Below are 19,862 nucleotides of genomic sequence, written 5' to 3' on the forward strand. Positions count from 1 at the left end.
ACTCTGATATCGCCCTTCATGTCTGCTCGCTCGGCGGCTGAATGTGATTCTTGCACGGGCAGCGATTGTTGCAGGGTGCCGTTGTAGGCAACGGACTTTGCTGCAATGCACTTGTGATGTGCAGGTAAAAGACAGGAGGAAAGTGCCGAAAAGCAATGAGCACTACAAAAACAATGTACGCGAAAAAGGAATGAGACAGGTGTACTTGTCGTCTTTTCTTCTCGTACTTTGTTTTTGTAGCGATCATTTTTTTTATTAATTTGTCAATATCATAAACCAACTCGACCAAGAGCACATTTTGAAGAGAAATGTGCTTTGGGGTAGTGCTTCAATTTGAGAGTATTTGTTCCTATTAGCGACTTTTCAACCAAAACAGCTTCAAAAGCAGAATTGTTCGCGCTCCCCTATTTTCTACAGACACTCCTAAAAATATAAAATTGAGAAAGTTGCAGGCTTTTAGTTCAAACATTTTTTTTTACTTAAGACTGCTCCTGTTCAGTGATTGAAAATAAGACTTCTATAGTATGGCAGACTTTACAAAAGAAAAAACAAGTAGCAGAAAAAAAGAAAAGGGAGTAGCAGCAACTTTGACAACCTGATTTAGTGCTGCAGTTAAATTTGGGTCAAGTTGCTTGGTTGTGGCAAACTTTATTAGCTCACGCTTCATTGCTTTACATGAAAATGGAACCGATGGCTAAGTGGATGCCCTTCCCTGGTTTACTGCGCATACTTGGCATTCTGGCTGCCTGTTTGTGAAATTTACCCTTGCATACATATTCTAATTCCTGAGTGGTGGTAGTGTTGTTCCTCGTACAATATTGTAACAATGATGACTACTGCCTTACCTTTCGAATAAAGCCAAGATGTAGGTTCCATACATAGCCCATTTAAAAGCATCACATAAGAGTCGATGAACGACAACTTGTGCCTTTTGAAATGTGCACTGCGGACAAAAATTAAAATTTGCCACAATGTGCTGCAAACAATTAAAAACACATCAGAAGGTGCAGGCACGGGAATATTAAAGGGATCACTGATACTTTTTTTATAGGTGGTGTGTTGACAATAGCTGACTTGTTTTTGTTTTACTGCCTTCACCAGTCATTAGGAAACAGCATTCCCATTAGATAAAGCTAGCTCTGCATGCAGTTTTTGTTTCTAATAAAACCTTTGCACTTTGTTGAGCCTCGGAATCACCACAACTGAGAGCCCACCCGCTTTGATATCGAGACAGTGCTGTGCTTGTGTTGTCAGTTCAAAAATGAGACAACCTTCAGTAGAACTTCACTGAAACAAACATTGAAATGAAGTTTTGGTCTGAGATCATCTTGCACTCGATACTAACATTTTTGGTAAATTTCAGCGCAATAAAGTTTTTGTCCAAACAGCCTCATATTGTTTTTAGTTTATTTTGCGCAAATTACCCCTTGCTTCTGCTTCACAGATTTTTAACTCTGGGTGGCTAATGTTCGTCGCTTTTGCAGCTTATGGTCGAGTTAATTTGGGAAGTACTGGATTTGTCATGTAGCCTTTTAGGCGAGTTTGTACTCAATTCCGCACATGTAAAGCACAAAATTTGGGTGAGAGACAAAGGAGGGTTACATGAACAAGTGCTACTTCCAACTAAGATTTATTGGTAAAGTTCACTCACATACATACAGAAACTTAGGAGGACCAAGAAAGGTTTGCCGCAATCCTTGGACTGGTTCCTGACAGCGCTTAAATGTGTCCTAGACAAAATTCCTGGATTTCCTGTTCTAACACAACTGTAGAAGGTTCTGAGCAGCAAACATTCTAAAATTTCACGTCGAAATATATTGAGCGCTCCGAAGGTAAAGTGCAGTCCACAAACTTCATATACTTGTTGAACATTCTTTTTCCGCCAACACACACCTTGCTGAAAGCAGACTCTGAGCTGGAAAACAATTACACGGTTTTACTTTGTCACTTTTGACGAATAAAAAACAAAGTGACAAATAAATATTTGCAGTTTTACAGATATGCTCCAAGTTGACTCAGTACACGTCGGGCTCTACAGTCTCATTCACTGCGTCTCCAAACCATAAGAAGACGTGTGAGAAACAAAAGCCAGATATCTTCTCAGGGAGTTTGTGGCAAGTCCAAGACTAATCAATCGAAAAACCGTACTGCTTTCTTGCTGAACGACTTCAGTTAAGCACCATTTAACGTCTAAGTTTTTCAGTGCTCTTCCCACCTTTTTTTTCTTTCTAAGCAGGTTTAAAGAAAATGATGGAGAAAAAAGGGTAGGAAAAGAGGCTAAGAAGGAAAGAGTGAGGAGTAATGGTAACACGAATGGGCGGACTACACGCAGTGCATTCAGCTGTCTAAGTCACACAGGTTATCAAGCAGCGGAGTACCTCCACTGTACAGACTGCAGCCACAACTGGTCATGGTCTTGGTTCCACAGTAAGTGATCAGCACCCTCCTCAGCCATGAGGGCCAGACATGGGCAGCGTTGGTTCTTCAAGTTGCAAAAGTGCGAGGGCCACTCCACTACAAATACTTGGAGAGGAACTTCCTCCTCCTGGAAACATTTCAATGAATGGAGGAGTTGCATCAGCAAATCACAGGGCAGACATTTTTTAGCTAAAAAAAGTGACAGGAACTGAAGGCAGTGATTTGGCAAGCATTCAGGAAGGCATGTGGCTCGCAAAGGGATGAACATTCATGCTGTGTCCCTGCGATCACTGTATAGAAATCTCGAACTGTGAGCATGAATATGGTGGTGGACTCAAAGCATATTCATGTTCCAGCTTCACTGTGCTGATTGAACAACTACTGCGCACGTGTGACCCTGTGTTGGAGAGCATCTACAGTTTTGACAACACAACGTACAACTTGGAGTTCCAAAAGCAATTGAAGTGCTGATTGAATGAGTAATGAGTACAGGTGACGTTTGACATCTCAGTTGGTCAGGCTTGCAAAGGTGACTGTTCCTTCTCTTAGTGGAATGGCTGCTGCTGTGTGCAGCATGAAGTAGGCCTGAGAAACAGTGGTCATACGTGTATGACCATAGGTGTATGACCAATCATATTAAATATACTTAATATGCTTACTGTGTTCACAGTATTTTGAGGAACCCATATTTCTCCATGCAATGTATGCAAAATTCTTGTTGCACAGCTTTGCATTCTATTTTTAATTTTCTCTGTTACATTAATTTTTTTGCATGTCAAGCAGAAGTACCTGAACTACAGTGGCTAGTGTACCTGAACAGAGATGTGTCTAGTTCTGACTGCCTAAGCTGTCTTTTTTTTATGTAGTTATGTTATATACACTATAGAAACACCACAACAAAGATAGTTTGGTTTGAAAATATTCAATTCGCAGCCAGCTTTTACTATTCGTATTCAAAAATATTTTATTCAATTCACAGACGCAAAGTTGATAATCACACACCTCTCAATATATATACAAAAGGTAAGTTGTCCTTGTACCGACAAAAAACACTCAGCTGCCAGTGCCATCACTTCTGGAGAGAGAAAACTGACAAGCAAATCCTCATCCCTGACCAATTTCAGGTTTAAGTTGTAGTGTGTGCTGTTTGACAAGCAACTTATTTGCGGTAAGATTGCTGCAGACAAGTCCTCAGTCGTTCTAAACACAGAAGAAATGGACTTGAAAGCATTGCACATCATAAGATCTGTTGCTAAATGTACCAAGTGAAGTGCCATATTGTTCTGTGGCATGTGACAGCACACATCAAGGACATCCTCGGTGAACTGTTAGCATCTGTTCTGTTGAATGCATGGCATTATACCAGCTTGAACATGCCCCAGAAGGGATAATTTTAAAGACGGTAACTTGAGAGGGCCCACATAAAGAAAAATGCTTGGCAACAGGGCTAAGCGCAACTACATTTTCTCATTCACATACTTGAGGCCTGGATGTGTATTATTAAGGCTTGGTTCCTACAGCTGGTAACAACAACAAAAAACCTTTGTCCTGTGCGCAGCCCTTATCAGCTGGCTTAAGGTTCAACGAAGTGATTAGCAGACAGATTATTCAGCATGGTTGTTACTACACCTTCGCAATGGTGAACATTACCTGCCTGCCTCACGACTCCAAACACACAATTATACCTTACGTCGCACAGGTTAACTACGTTATACTGGGACAAAAACACAGCCCTGTGGCCTATGTAGCAGTCCAATGCGAAATAAGTTATGCGCACAGAATCGCTTGCAGTGGCTAGCTTGGTTACGATGGGAGTGGTCATGCACCGTCGCAGTGCACTCGTGTGACCGGCGTTGCGGCCTCTCATCACGGCACGTAGGCGACGAAACGCCCAGCGGAATCAATACGGCACTCTAATAAAACACAGCGCAGAAGTTTGTCGGGAACGCACTCATAACGGTCGTAAATCGCCGTTGCCGCTACGACGGGGCTCAGCTACGATGGTACGCCGTGGGGCTATGCTTGGGTACAGCGAGCGAGCTGCGACGACAAGGCGAGCCCCTAAAGGTCTCTGCGCTTAAAATTCAGCGTCATTCTAGATGGCCAGCGAAGCTGGAAACAGTCCAAGGAGTGGACCAAAGAGCCACGCTTATTTGTAATTTGCGATTGAGCGTACCTCTTGGTACCTCTAGTTAAATTAGCAGGCTGAGACTTGGAAGGACTCTAATTTCATTGTAGCGGAAAAACACGGGGATGTCCATTTTATTCACGTAGGAGCACATGCATTGAAAGCAGACGGAAATTTCCCAATATTTACCAACTTCGTTCCCTTCTGTGAACTACGGGATCATGAAAATTAAATCTCGGAGTACGGGTAGAGTTAACTTAGCGGACAAATGCCAGCCAGCTACTTGTGTAGCTACACAAGTAGTACCGGGGTGGTAATTTGATTCTGTATTGATCCGATATTCGTTGATCCGGTATTCACTGGAACATTAGCCGCAGAATTGGGCTATAACAAATCAGTGCCCTTGTTCACGCAAAAATCCTAGATACAAAACCACATTATTCTAGGCTTCAAATCCACTGTAAACGCGGTAATCCTTACTTGTGTCCTTGGGGATTTTTCAAACTAAATGGAGCGGAACATGACAAGGTGAAATAACAACAGAACAAAGCAGGTTTCAAGTTTCAAGTTGAAGTATGTGATATTCATCTGGTGGCCTTGCACAGCCAGGACCAAGTTTTCACAGTGTTCACATGAAGGGCCTTGTCGTCTTTTGCAGTGTTTGGTGTCGGGAATTTTTCCAAGTGGCTTTTGAGCCTCGGGTGAACCCATTTGTTTTGATAATATCGTGCTTATCTCGCAGTTTCGGTTTCATTATATAAAAAAAGTTTCACTGAAATAACGTGTGACCAACCAAAGTTTGTTTCTAGTTCGTTGTAGCCAATAATTCGCTACATCAGTGTTCGTTATAACGAGGTTAAACTATAACGAGGTATTCTGTTTCATGATAGTTTCGATTAAACAAGAGTTACAGCTGTCTTCTAGTAATTCGTCGATCAGAATGTTTCTGAATCGTTGAGCGCATAAAGCCTGGCTGCGCGTGTGCAGCCTCACCCCTTCCCCTTTACCCCCGTTCTCCGTGCACGCATGAATGGGCTACCGGTGGTATCGTGCACGTGTTTGAAGGTAAAAACACCGGTCATAACGTCATTCCGGAAGCCCTTCAAGGTGGTCATGTCAAATATTTACTCCAAGAACCCTTCAAGAAGGCAACACAAAAACCTAGCTCTGTAGACGAAAACTTCCGTTCTACGCCGATTTATCCATGCACGTTATATTGAAAACCGGAACCTTAACATCTTCGCTGTAAAAGCACTAAAACAAACAAATAAAATTTACACGCAAATTGACACATATGTCGCAAAAGTAATTTTTTTAGCGTAGGGTGAATGTGTAGGGCGATGTAGGGCTTTCTCAGGAGTGGCGTGGGGCACTGCGGTTAGAATTGGTTGGCAACACTGCTTCAGCAGCACCAGGCAGCACCGACTAGGTTCAGACATATTTCTTTCTCTATGGTTCATACCTTTAGACAAACGTTGGTTCAGTTGGTTCAGTCGGTTGAGACGTTCAGACAGCAGTTTCAAACGCCTGGTTACAGGTACGTATGTTTACGTGAATGTGTATCTTGTTTGCATTAGAGGGTTGATGCGTATACGAACAGTGACCGAGATCGCATCACAAGCTGAATGTTCATGATGCGCAGGGATGCGACTGTCGGAACAGTGGCACGCGCTCAGGGCTGCACGTGCAGCATGTCAAGCGCGCTCGATCCGAAATTTAAATGCGAATATTTTCTACAGAACTTTGTCAACTAGTTGGCCAAAAGTGTTCGCCATCACGCCTCATCACCCTTTTATTTTTCCCGCCTTGCGACGTGACGTTTGCACAGCAGCGCAGCCCGATCGAGTCTGTGCTGGGATCTGTGCCATCTACTCGTAGTACCGAAGACAGTTAATTGCAGACGAAAAGTGGCGATTGCGGACAAATTTGTGGTCCATCGGGGCAGCTCCTTTTGTAGGGCACATTTTGGCATTCGCGCGCAAAGAAGACAACTTCCCACGCGATTTTGTCGCGGCTTCAAAAATTGCATGGTCGAGACCAAACGACAAAAACGATCGCCGGGCGACTAAAGCGACAGGAATCAGGGCGCAAATGCACGGAGGGGCATGGAACCCAAATCGCGGCGTAGGGCGCCAACAAAATGATGAAATGATATCCTGCAAGTGTGATCGGTAGCCCCCAGAATCGTTTTTGCCGCTTGCTTGTGCTAAAAGCACCCGGCAATCGTTCAAACTAGAGTGAACTAGAACACAGAGTGGCCCCAAGCGAGCTGCCAAAAATGAAGCAATAACAGGGTAACAAAAGGGGAATCCCCAGAAGGAATGATCATAGTGGCGCGAACGGCGAGGAAAGGCCGTGCTCTTCTATGTAGAAAACGCCAGGTGGCGCTACTGCGCCCTCATCGGTAAGGTCAGGGCAACGCCTCCTAAAAAAAACTTTTTTTTTTAGGAGGCGTTGGTCAGGGACCTTACTTATCGGTGACGGACGTGTGTTCCCAGCATGGAGGAAGAAAAATGTTAGGAGGGAGCATGACGTGAGGCGGCCCAGCTTCGGCAAGCCAACCTCCTCTGAAGCCGCTTTCTCCTCTCCCATGTCCTCTCCTCGGGCTCCTCCCGCGCAATGCATTATGGAAGATCCACCACGCTCAGGCCCGCGGTAGCATTTAGTGGCTCCGGCTGGCTGCCGGTGGAGGTGGATGCGAGCGCCGTCACCGAAGGCGCCGTGCAAGATTGTTCGCCAGCGTTGCGCTCCAAGCTTCGTATCGGGGAAGTACTACCGCTGTCGCTGTTCAAAGCAAGGCGAGACTTCGATCGCATTCTCACGAAGCACCCTCATGAGCTGCAAGCCGAATTTCACTTGTGACGTTGGATCACTCGAACGCGCCGCCGTAAACATTCACAAGCACAGAGCGGCCTACGGCTGCGCGGTGTTTGCCAGGTGTGCTGTGACGATTGCGCTTGGCATTCTGCTGAGAGTTATCGCGCCACTTTCCCTTTACGTTATAGCGCTGTAACGAGTGTTGTATCGGCTGGAAGGTGGTGAGACTAGCTTTGGTTTCGCTCGCGCGCGCATTTGCATGCGTTCGACTTTTTGGTGCTCTGGTGTGGTGGTACGTTTTTGTCTCCTTCAGTGCATTGGAAAACAAAAGGTTCAGAACCCTTATGTTGGGTCTGGCCATTTTTCACCTCGCGTCGCAAGCAGTACGCCGGCTGTTTTTCCGAGGACCGCTCGATCTGTGCGATAGTATATGGAAACAAAAAAAAAAAAAAAAACGAATGCTAGATTATACCTGGGACGGACCTTGCTGAATTGTGGACTGACTGAGCCTTGGCAATAAACGGTTGATTACCTAGAATGGGGACTGAGCGGCAAAGTTGAAAAGATCATCTCCACTTCTGCACGGCGGCGGCACACAACTCTCCGACTGCGGCGTGAACTTCGACAGGTACGAAAGCTCAATCAACAAAGATGTTTTCTGCCTCTCCCGTTCGGCCCCTTTGCCCGCACGATCAGCCCGCTGCGCCTTTCGGGTTGCAGGCATCGCTGCGCGCAACCACTCGTCGCCGAAACCCGAATACGCAGACGGCCCGGCAATCAAACGGATAGTCGGACGCACGCAGCGTCGGCAAAGGGTCACATGAGGCGCAAAGAACTACCGCTTGCCTGTCACGTGAGAGTGGAACTCCCATGAGTTTTTCCTTTTTATTTTTATGACTAGGCTTCACGATTGTCACGTGATGCTCCCTCCTAAACTTTGTTCCCAGCGCAGCGACAACGGCCCAGACGGCGAATGCGATAAGTCTTTGTTTTTCTCTTAGGGAGGTAATGCTGTAGAGCAAATAGAAGTAACGTTTAGTTAGTGTTTGTCGTGAGTTTAAGCACCTTTTTGACAGTGCACCAACAAAGGAAGATGCTGTAGGCAAGCATCGCACGGTGTTTGTCCTTTCTTTTTGAGCATAGCACGTGCGGGAGAAAGTAGCAGTACTAACTTTGTGGACAGCAGTCAGATAGCCCTGAAACATGCCGGCGAAGAAGAAGCCGGGCGTTGCATGCATGAGGTGCAAGCGGGAGTATCCACTCGAGGATACAAGGTTTGAGACAGCTGAGGATGCGGAAAAGCAGGACTTCATGTGTAGAATGTGTGTAATGGAGTTGCGCCTCGACCGGCTGGAGCAGGAGAAGGAGCAACTGAATGTACAGGTTGACGGGCTAGTGGAGGAGCCGAAAGGCAACAGCGGGAGGTGCTGGAAGGGAAGCTAGCCCAGAAAGAAAGCGTGTGTGCCGAGGGATGCCATTCCGGAAAGCAATGGCGTACGCCACGGGGCAAGTGCACCGAGTGTGCCTGGCTCCGAGGCGGGAAGACAAGGGGAGGCCAGGGCCGCCGGGCGTGAGGCAGCGGGTGGACATGACAGCGCTGGTAACGGAGAGGGGCGTAATGCTGTTGTGGAAGAAGGGAAGGGGTCGCCGCCGGGCAAGAGCTACTCAGAGGCAATCAGCGCGAAAGCCTCGGCGGCAAAAACATCTTCGCAGCCAAAAGAACCAAGGGAGCGGCGAGTCACCATTGTGGGCGACTCGAACGTGCGCAGGGCAGAGCAGGGGATTACAAAGAGGGTAGGGGAGGACAAGAGAGTTAAGGCTAGCACACTCCCTGGAAAGATAATTAGCGTGGTGATGGAGAAGGCGAAAGAGCAGGTGTGGGACACAATGACAGACAAGCACCTAGTGGTGATAACGGGGGGCTTAAACGACGTCACTCAAGTGGCGAGGCAGTGGAAGTGGTAAGCGAATATATCTACTTAGGCCAGGTTGTGACCCCAGATCCCAACCATGAGGCAGAGATAATTAGAAGGATCAGAATGGGGTGGGGTGCATATGGCAGACATTCTCAGATAATGAATAGCAGCCTACCATTGTCGCTGAAGAAGAAAGTGTATGACAGCTGCATCTTACCGGTACTCACCTACGGGGCAGAAACTTGGAGGCTCACTAAGAGGGTTCAACTTAAATTGAGAACGACTCAGCGGGCAATGGAGCGGAAAATGATAGGTGTAACATTAAGGGACAAGAAGGGAGCGGAGTGGGTCAGGGAGCAAACTGGTGTTAAAGACATATTAGTAGAAATCAAGAAGAAGAAATGGACGTGGGCAGGGCATGTAATGCGAAGGCAAGATAACCGCTGGTCATTAAGGGTAACAGAGTGGATCCCTAGAGAAGGCAAGCGTTGCAGGGGGCGGCAGAAAGTTAGATGGGCAGATGAGATCAAGAAGTTTGTGGGGATAAATTGGTCACAGTTGGCACAGGACCGAGAGAATTGGAGAATAATGGGAGAGGCCTTTGCCCTGCAGTGGGCGTAGATAGGCTGGTGATGATGATGATGATGAAACGACGTGCTTCAGGAAAGAGGACGAGGCATAGCGAAGCAGGTGGCTAAGGGGGTCAGTGAACTCTGGGCGATTTTGGACGACAGAGGAGGCCACGTAGCAAGGGCAGTGGTAGAAGCCAACGGAAATTTGGACGCTTGCTAAAGCAATGAATTTCGAATTGGTTGACCTCAACCAGGAAGTGCACCACCATGCGGGCCGGGCGTTTGTTAGGGACGGAGTATATTTCACTGAGGGCGTAGCGGAGCCGGTGGGGAGGCGACTAGCTGCGCGGGCGGTAGCTTTTTTAGGGTGGCCAAGAGCATCCTGGAAGCTGGACTATATAACAGGCACAGTGAAAATGCGGCAGGGACAAGCAATTGCATTCGAGGTCGAATGTACAGCTAAAAGGAAAGTACCAAAGTTAGCACACAGGGCGCACAAAAGCTTAGAAAGGGGCATGAGGTAGCAGTGCAGGCAAGCGAGGAGGCAAGCGATGTTCCCCTGGTGACCGACTCTTATCCCAAACATCGGAACAGAATTAACCAAAAGAAAAAGCGTGGGGTGACTAAGATTAACTACATAAACATGCACGGTGGCAGATCACGGGAAAAATGGTTAGAGGTTCGCGGTCAACTAGGAAAAAAAAAAACTGAAGTATATGCCTTCACAGAAACTTTTCTTCGAGATTTAGAAGAGCCCCCAGCAGTGCATGAATATATTGGCCTCGAGGACATACCGTGGCGCCACCTACGAGTGACGTCACTTGTAGGACGCCGAATCGTGTTGTCGTCTGCTACAACACATTTCGCGTGCGTATGCGGAAGCGTGTTTTCTTCTTGTGGCCACCGTTTGGCCCCCTCCTTGTGGATTTGATGAAAATTACCAAAAAGGTTGTCTGTAAACCAAATAATCCAGGCCAGCAATCAGCGACTCGCTTGTTCCCGGCGATACCGCCGCGTTTAGGTAGTTGCTACCATCGCGACCCACAGCTCTTACATACGCAGCCAGCTAATGCCAAGGATGATGCAGCTGATGCCGAGAAAAGTACGCTGTAAATTCATTATAAAATACCTGTGACGGGACATGTGTGTGCAAGCAAACACCTTGTAACAGCGACGGAAACGCGTCGCTCACTTATGATCTCTGTTGGTATTGCCTGGTAAATGAATGACTACGTGAGAACGGTGATCAGATTGCTTCGCCGCGCATGCTTAAAAGTATTGTTATGGTCTGCAGTTTGGCTTAATCAGTGCCTATTTCCCCTACGATGTTTTTATAGTCATGCTCGGATTTGATTAACGATCACTGCCGTAGCCTGTACTCTGCACGGATGATGTTTACTTTTGGCGACAACTTGTCCGCAATGTATGAACGCGAGTTTTTAACGCCTTCGAGCGGGTTTGTACAAGGCTATATTTAGTTTTCATTAGGTGCTTGGCGTGGTCATTTATAATTGCCGCGTGTTTTGTATCTTTACAGTGAGCCGGCCTTTCTCAAGCATCAATTTCGAAACTCACGACTGCTCACAGAAGGCGAGGCTGCGTACGAGGCGAAACACGTCGTTAATGATTTCGGGTAATGGGAGATTTAGAATAGGAGAACCGAGCGTTGGGGGCCCCCAAGGAGCTAGAGGAACCCAAATGCAACCCGTGCGTGCGCGACGGGAGGGCCTTCCCCAACAGCTCGCAGCCGGCTTCGGATGCACGTATCGGATGTTGGGAACTTTAGGCTTGGCGTCGCAGCAGATATTTCATCGCCGTTAGAGTTGCGAGTGACAGTCCCTAACAGAACGTTTCACCATGCTGGGAACTCTGTAAGCGTGGTGATTTCCGTTGAAGCGATCGACGATCAAGATACCTGCACGGCCTCGGCCGATTCTTGCGCGCAAGCATAGCCATCCTTCGACCGCTCGCCGCATCGTGCGTGAACGGGCCGGCGCTGCCGGGACCGATCGGCGTAAATCGCGGCAGATACATGAGCATCGCTTTGAAAACCACAGCTGATGACACTACCTATCATAATTTTTCATCACACTAACACTCACTTTCACCAATCTGGAACTTATTTTCCACGACTTGTGCGATTTTAAAAAGCGGTGACAAGTTGTTGTTGCTGCCACGACCTGCGTCGGTTCGAGCTGCACCGTCGGCCGTGCGGGCAGGCACGGCGGGTGCGTGTGCTTCTGTGAGCAGTTAACGCTTCACGATTTCCTGCTTTATACATTTCTTGCAAACAAGGGAAATCTAGAAACTTCACTCGGCGATCGTCGTAGTCCACATTGTTGATCGGGGAAACAAGCCGCTGCTTACGCTTCGGTCGCATACGTAATACACCACCACGCTCATGGTGTTTGCGGATAATCTACCACAGTTGATACGGTTATAAAGTCCCCATGAGGCCGAACTACGCTTGACGCACTGAGAATTAACTTCAAACGAAGGAAATTAACACGAAAATACTTTTAGAATGCGCTTCCTAAGCGAAGTGTCACGCGCTGCAAGCTAACTACGCCGCAAGATAGGAACGGTGATCCTACAAGTGACTTCAAAACGATCGCAGCGCCGGCCCCTCCAGTGGTGGGCCTCGCGGCCAATATGGCAAGGCTGTAACAGAACCGTAGGTACTAGAAAAGGGAGAGGGGTTGGCATGCTTATTCAACAGGGAGCCAATTGGCACAGAGTAAACGAAAGCTGCGAAAAACGTGGGTTAAGGGCACGATAGCGGGAATAGAAACGCTGTTGCCTATCTGTGGTCAGGGGATGACAGGGAAGTTAGAGAAAAGAATGAAAAACTGGTAGGCTGCATTAAGCGGGACCTCGATCAGTTGAGACAATCGGGAAAAGGGATTCTAATGGGAGACATGAATGCCCACATTGAGGACCTGGACGGATACACAGACCGCAACGGCAAACTCGTACTAGATATGTGTAAAGAACATAATTTAATTGTAGTAAACAGAGAGAATAAATGTGAGGGACAAATTACTTGGGAACGAGGGGAAAAGCAGTTCAGTATAGACTACAGCTTCCTTTTAGAAGGAGTGTATGAAAGGTTGACTCTAATGGAAATAGACGAAATAGGTGCCCAGAGCTTAAGAAGTGACCATAAACGGATAACTTTGACTTTTGGATAAATGGAAGGTCAAAACCAGAAAACGGCGGTACACGACTTGAAATTAAACGATCAGCAAATGGCTAATATTGTGAGCTGAGTTTGTGTCTTGCTGCCTGCTAGGAGATATTTGTCCCCATTGGTATTAATCATCATCACCAGTAGCTTGCGGCTACCGCATCATCTGCTGTACATACTCATCATCACCGGCACAACCTCGTCTTCGGCTAATCATCATCAGCAGGGACGCTGGGTCGCCATCTTGGTTCGTCCCCGCCTGACGCCTCGGAATAAAGGAGCTGCGAAAGCAACGGTCCCGTCACCTTCTATCTACGGCCTCACAAGTGGTGGAGTTGCAACTCGATCCCGAGCTGTACCTCTCCTTCGACACTCCTGGAGCTCCGTTCAGGTCGCCGCTTGCCCTCAAGACCAATGTCCATGTCGCAAGACATTCCGAGTAGCGCAGCCTCTGCAATGCATCGTCACCACTCCCCAGCGCGACCCGCCCGAGTTCACTGGTCTTCGGGGCGAAGACGTGGAGGAGTGGCTGGACAGCTTCACACGCGTCAGCGAGTTCAATAGGTGGGATGATCGCCTCAAATTGTTCAACGTTGGCTTCTCTCTGAAGAAGATTGCCGAGACGTGGTATTTAAACCACAAACATGAATTTACCGACTGGGCTGGCTTCACCACGGAGGTGCAAAAAATTTTTGGCTCCCCTAAAGCGCGGAGTGACAACGCGAGGAGGGAGCTGGAGGTCCGCGTGCAGCAAGCTAATGAGACATACACCTCATACATCGAGGATGTTATAGCGCTGTGTCGCCGCGTCGACAAAGATATGCCGGAGTCTGACCGTGTTCGTCACATTCTCAAAGGGATCGGCGAGTTCGCTTTCAATGCACTTGTCCTGCAGAACCTTTCCACCGTAGCAGACGTAAGATCCTCCTATCAGCGTATCAACGAACTTCAATCCATCCGCCTCCCACGGGACACGGCGTCTACTCCTCATCTTGGGAACGAAGACCTTCGTGCGATGATTCGAGCTATAGTTCGCGAAGAAGTGTACGGCAACACCTCTCCTTTTCCGCACGGTGTTCGCCAAGCCGCTACGGCTCCTGGCCTTCGCGAGATGGTTAAAGAGGAGCTTGCGGCTATGCCTGTGCTAGTGCCGCCTGTCCATTCAGTTGCCCCATCAACACCGTCCTACTCGGATGTCGCTGGCCGGACACCTCTGCCGTTGTCCCCGATCATGAGCCACCCTTCGTCTGGCTATGTTGCGGCCATGCCCCACGTGCCGAGCTCAAAGCCCTACTTTCCACCAAGTCAGGATGCCTTCTCCAACCGGCCCGTGTGCTACTATTGCGGCATTCGAGGTCACATCTCCCGCTTTTGTCGACGCCGCCAACGGGATGAACGACGTGGCTATGCTGCCTATGAGCGCGAGAGCGTACCCCCGAACTACTACGGCTACCGGCGGCGTGCGTACCCGTCGCCTCCACGCCGCTTCCCGTCTCCGCCTCAGACTGACGACATCCCTCACAGCTCCCGTGCGCAACGACCCCGCTCGCCTTCGCCAGGTCGCCGTTCAGTTTCCCCCCTTCGTCCTGCGTCTTACATCGCTAACCACCGCCAGGAAAACTAGTTAATGCAGTTTTGGGAGGGAAAACTGCATCTCCTGCGAAGCTTACAAGTCCTCCAGAGCGTCCGTCGAACTTGCTGTCTGTTTTGGTTGAAGGTGTTTGCGTCGATGCCCTCATTGACACTTGTATACGGCCGTCACCCTTCGCACACTCTGGATACCTGCTTCTTCGCCGCTCCCGTGTCACCTTCTGCGACGTCTCCTGAACAATTTGTTGCTCGCGTTGAACACTGCCGCCAACTTGCCCGCATGCGCACTGAAGTGAGCCAACAGGATCGAAAGCAACGCTACGACGCTGTGCATCGCTCTCCTCAATTCCGACCCGGTGATGAAGTCTTGGTGTGGACGCCTATTCGTGTTCCGGGCCTATGCGAGAAGTTCTTGAACCGTTTCCTTGGTCCGTACAAGGTTCTCGAAGCGACCTCTCCTGTAAACTTTCGCGTCACACTGGTTTGCCCAAGTTCCGACCGCCGCCATCGTGGCACCGAAATAGTTCACGTTTCCCGGCTCAAGGTTTTTAACCGCCGCGACGAACTCTGAAACGCGGCCAGGCGGCCGCTTCTTTCAACGAGGGGGATAATAGTGTGAGCTGAGTTTGTGTCTTGCTGCCTGCTAGGAGATATTTGTCCCCATTGGTATTAATCATCATCACCAGTAGCTTGCGGCTACCGCATCATCTGCTGTACATACTCATCATCACCGGCACATCCTCGTCTTCGGCTAATCATCATCAGCAGGGACGCTGGGTCGCCATCTTGGTTCGTCCCCGCCTGACGCCTCGGAATAAAGGAGCTGCGAAAGCAACGGTCCCGTCACCTTCTATCTACGGCCTTACAATATTACCAAAAGCCTGGAGACGGAAATCGAAAGACAACCTACGAAAGATTGGGAATACTGCGAACTGATGGGTTTCATTCAAGAAAAGATAAGGAACGCGAAAGAACGCAACTACTGGAAAGGAAAAAGAAAACCTAGAAGCTGGTGGAACAAGGAAATCAAGGAAGCTATAAGACAAAGGCAGCAAGCATCGAGAGAGCACAGGGAGGCCAAGCGAGTGGGAATGCAAACAGAGGAAATAACTTTGAAGTGGAATTGGTACCACCGTAAGAAGCTGGAAGTAAAAAAACTTGTACAGCAAAAACTTAAACGAGAAAGTGAGCGATGGGTCTCGAATATGCGGGCAAAGGATAAAGGCGCACCGAGAAAGTTTTGGAATCATGTAAAGGAACTAAGGAAAAAGACCAAAGAAGTACAACTGCATGTCATGAACGGTGAACACCAGGTACTAAAAGGGGAAGAGGTGGTGTTTCACATACGCTCAATGATACCAAAGAAGTTTAGAAGAACGCAGAGAGATCTACAGCATTTAGGGAGTGGGGCAACTGAGGTGCGTACAGATAGAGAGATAAAGTTGGAGAATCTAAACTGGAAAAAAGCTGAAGAAAATGTTCCAGCAAATATGGCAACAGGGACGGATGAAATTCCTATACGGCTGGTCAACCTACTGGGTCCAAAAAGCAAGGCAAAACTGATTCGAGCAATCGAAAAAGTGATAAAACTAAGCAAGTCCTGGACAATTGGCATAAGAGCAGGATGAAGATGATATATAAAGGTAAAGGAGACAGGGCTGATGCCAATTGGTACTGGCCTATTACAGTTACCTCAGTGGCATACAGGCTGGCAATGCAAGCCATAAAAGCAGAACTACAGGCGTGGATAGAGGGGAACAGCATACTGGGAGAACTACAAAATGGTTTCAGACGAGACAGACGCTTAGAGGACAATTTATTTGTCCTAACCCAATGCATAGAGGTGTCAATGGCTCAGGAGAAACCACTATGGATAGCATTTCTCGATATAAAGGGAACCTATGACAACGTAGATAGAGAACTTCTATGGAGCATAGTTGAGCGAGAGGGATTAGGCCAGGACTTTGTACAGCTGTTACAGGGAATTTACAATGAGAGCGAGGTGCAAATTACCTGGGAGCACCAAAAGTGCACGGAACCAGTAGTCACAAATAGAGGTTTAAAGCAGGGTTGTCCTCTGTCGCCATTGCTGTTCATGCTGTACATGCAGGGGTGAGACAGCTGCGCATATTGCGCACTTTTGATATACAAATCTGCTTTCCTGCGCCAGGCTGCCCCAAAAGCTTGAAAATTGCAAAAATTGCCCCACATTGCTCCAAAACAGTCTGAGAGCCAAGGATTTTAACGCTCCCGCCAGTTTCAGTGGGGAAAAAGGCTTACTGACGCCATTATTTTCCAGCACCCCCAAGGTGATCCTGTTTGTAAAGGTTTAATTGATTGATTATTCAATAAAAACCCCGCATAAAATTGTCCCCAAGATAGTTTTTTCGAAGGTCACCATGTCGGGTTGCACATGTTATATTCTGTGAGTTTTTTTTTAAGTTTTCCCATGGAAAACAATCGCGAAGTCCTGTAGACAAAATACGTACCTATGTGTACTCGGGCGACCAACTACTGGTGAAAATTGATGAAAAGACGGCAATTTTCGGAGCGCTTTATCTCCGGAACGACATTACTAGGCTCCGCCATCTGGGTGTGGTGAATATTGGAAAACATGGCCGTCGGGCGAAGCAGTTGCTTGTGGTTCAGGCCTAGTAACGTTGGTTCAGGCAAAGTGCTCTTCGCCGATTTCTACTGTGGTTTTGGTTATGGGGGTGGCTGGGTTTTCATTTAGTCGTTTGATCTGTTGAGGGAAGTTGCGTGGCTCGAAGAACGGGAGTTCATCAAAAACAACGTGGGGCCCGTGAATTCGCCGTGTTTCGGCCTCGAGTGAGAGGCGCCGTGCGTGCTTGAAGTGAAATTTCGGACTCATTGCGGTGTTATAATAAAACGCTGAGTTATTGCTGCCTTTGACAGCAAGCTTGCGAGTGGCGGAAATGGGACGATCGACACTGCAGAAGTGGTGGCGCAGGCTACATCGCTGCAAAATGTTCAAGCAGTGGCCGATAGCGGGACGGGCTATTATTGCACGCTAGTAATAATGGTTTATCTACAGTAGAATCTCGTTACAACGAACTTTGCGGGACTGCAGGATTTAATTCGTTATTTTGAAATATCGCAGTACTGAAAAACCATTATTTCCATGTCGGTAATGTAACAACAACAAAAATTACGTACCTTTGCTGCAGGTGCATGTGTTGATACGCAAATAACAAGCAAAAACGCTGGGCATAGTCTGATTACAATTTATTGCTTAAAGAAATCTGTTATCTTCTTCTGGCGAGTAGACGACAGACGCTGAAGGACGAACGACTTCACATCCTCGACCTTCTTGTGAACGTCATCGGGAACATCTTCGCAGCGCCCGAGGAATAAATGGATCTTCTCGATCGAAACAAGAGCATGAGAGCTAGAAACAGTCGCTTCCTCTTCATGCGTTGATACGGTGTCGGCATCTTCCGCATCATCTTCATCATCGCACTGTTCTTGCCCACGCACTTGGTTGACGATATCTTCGGTGGTGAGCTCCGCAGATGTAGCCGCTGCGCTGTCGCAGTCAACGTAATCATCGAAGGTCACCGCGGTGTCAAAGGGGAGCTTCTCCGTAAGCTCATCCCAAAGTTCTGGGTTGAGCTCCTCTCTGTCCTCGCTCTCTTGTGGCACAGGTGAAGTCTTGAAAAGGCCAGCCCTTCGCCAGCAGTTGCTGATGGTGCTTGCCTTCACGCTCCACCACGACCCCGTGAGCATTTCTGCCGCTTGACGAATGTTGACCTCTGTGGGCAGCTTGAGTCGGATGTTAATCAGGAGGCGCTGCACAAGACGCTTCCGAAATTCGGCTTTCACACATCTGATGATGCCCTGGTCCAAAGGTTGGAGCAAAGAAGTGCAATTGGGAGGCAGAAATTCAAGTTTCACATTGCTCAATCACACGTTCACCACATGCGCCGAAAAATTATCAACGATGAGAAGGATTTTTCTTCCTTTCTTCTTCATTGCGTCGTCGAGTTGCAGCAGCCACTGGGTGAACAATTCCCGCGTCATCCACGCTTTCTTGTTGGCTCTGTAGTCGCAAGGCAACGAGACAACGTTTTAAGTGCGAATGCACTTTATAAGCGACCCCAAACCATCCACCGCCGGCGGCGGCGGCGTCCGCAGTGCTCCTCTATATTTAAAAAAGAAACAGCATCCGGCGCCAGGTTTCGATCCGAGGACTTTGCGGCCGCAGCGCGACGCTCTACCGACCAAGCCACGGACGCGACACTGATATCAGTGTTAGTGACGCGCCTTATATCTTTAACGCATTCAAACTACGTCGTCAGCGGCGTGCGTTGGTGACTCAGCGGCGTTATAGCGGCTTGATAACTGCGTGGTGTACACGTGATACTACAAACCTGATGGAAGAGATGGAAGAGAAGGCGGCGAGGCGGTGGGCTGCGGGGGCCGAGCGCAAGCGCCGCAAGCGGGCCGACAACCGTGCATTCGCACTTTCACATTCTCCCCCTCGGGGAAATGCGGGGGAATTTTTTCAAGCAGCGTGGCTTAGCGGACTTGCCAATCACTAGCGGCTTGAGCTTTTCTGTGCCCGTGGAGTTGCAGCATAACAGAACTGATACGTGGAGACGCGATTTTTTTCCGCCCTTGCACTTCTCCCCTTTAAAGTTCATAGTTTTATCAGGCAATAGCTGATAAAAGCACGCCGTTTCGTCAGCGTTAAAGACGTCGTCTGAAGAGAAAGCCTCGACGATTTCTTGGAAGTTGTCGTTCCGCCAGGTTACTGCACTCTCAATGTCTGCTGCCTTCTCTTTGCCACAAGCAACTTGCCACGCAATGCCATTCCTCTGACGGAAGCGATAAAGCCATCCGGCATTGCATCAAAGACGGAGATGTCCAAGGCGAATGCAAACTGTCGGGCCTTCTCCTGAATTATAGGGCCTGACAGAGGCACATCGTGTTGCCTAGCGTCCTTAAACCACGTGAGGACGGCGTCGTCAGCCTCCTGGAAGTCGCCCAGCCGCAGGCGTTTTCTTGAGGGTGCCAGCTGAGACTCTCGATGCAGCTTCATAATCTTGTCGCGATCTTTGAGTATTGTTGCGACTGTTGACGGCGTGATATCACACTCCCTGCACAAGTCGACTTGCTTTTTTCCATTGCTCAGCTCCGTCAGAATGTCCACTTTTTCTTTGAGCGAAAACTGGCGCCGCTTCTGTTTAACACGGGGTCCAGAAGAACTCATT

At 48.3% G+C, this 19,862-nt stretch overlaps 1 protein-coding gene across 6 annotated transcripts in view; it reads left to right on the plus strand.

Moving 5' to 3' along the window:
- Nucleotides 1-5,957: 5,957 nt before the first annotated feature.
- The window catches only part of LOC144163035 (uncharacterized), a 265,629-nt gene continuing 251,724 nt past the window's right edge, over nucleotides 5,958-19,862 (plus strand). For all 6 annotated transcript variants that reach the window (XM_077693815.1, XM_077693816.1, XM_077693818.1 and 3 more), the window contains exon 1: nucleotides 5,958-6,083. The gene's annotated coding sequence lies outside the window, so the exon portion shown is untranslated. The remainder of the gene's footprint in view (nucleotides 6,084-19,862) is intronic.

Source organism: Haemaphysalis longicornis, unplaced genomic scaffold (genome assembly GCF_048455015.1).
Source record: "Haemaphysalis longicornis isolate Haplotype H1 unplaced genomic scaffold, Haemaphysalis longicornis Haplotype H1 scaffold_12, whole genome shotgun sequence".
Taxonomy (NCBI): Eukaryota; Metazoa; Arthropoda; class Arachnida; order Ixodida; family Ixodidae; genus Haemaphysalis; species Haemaphysalis longicornis.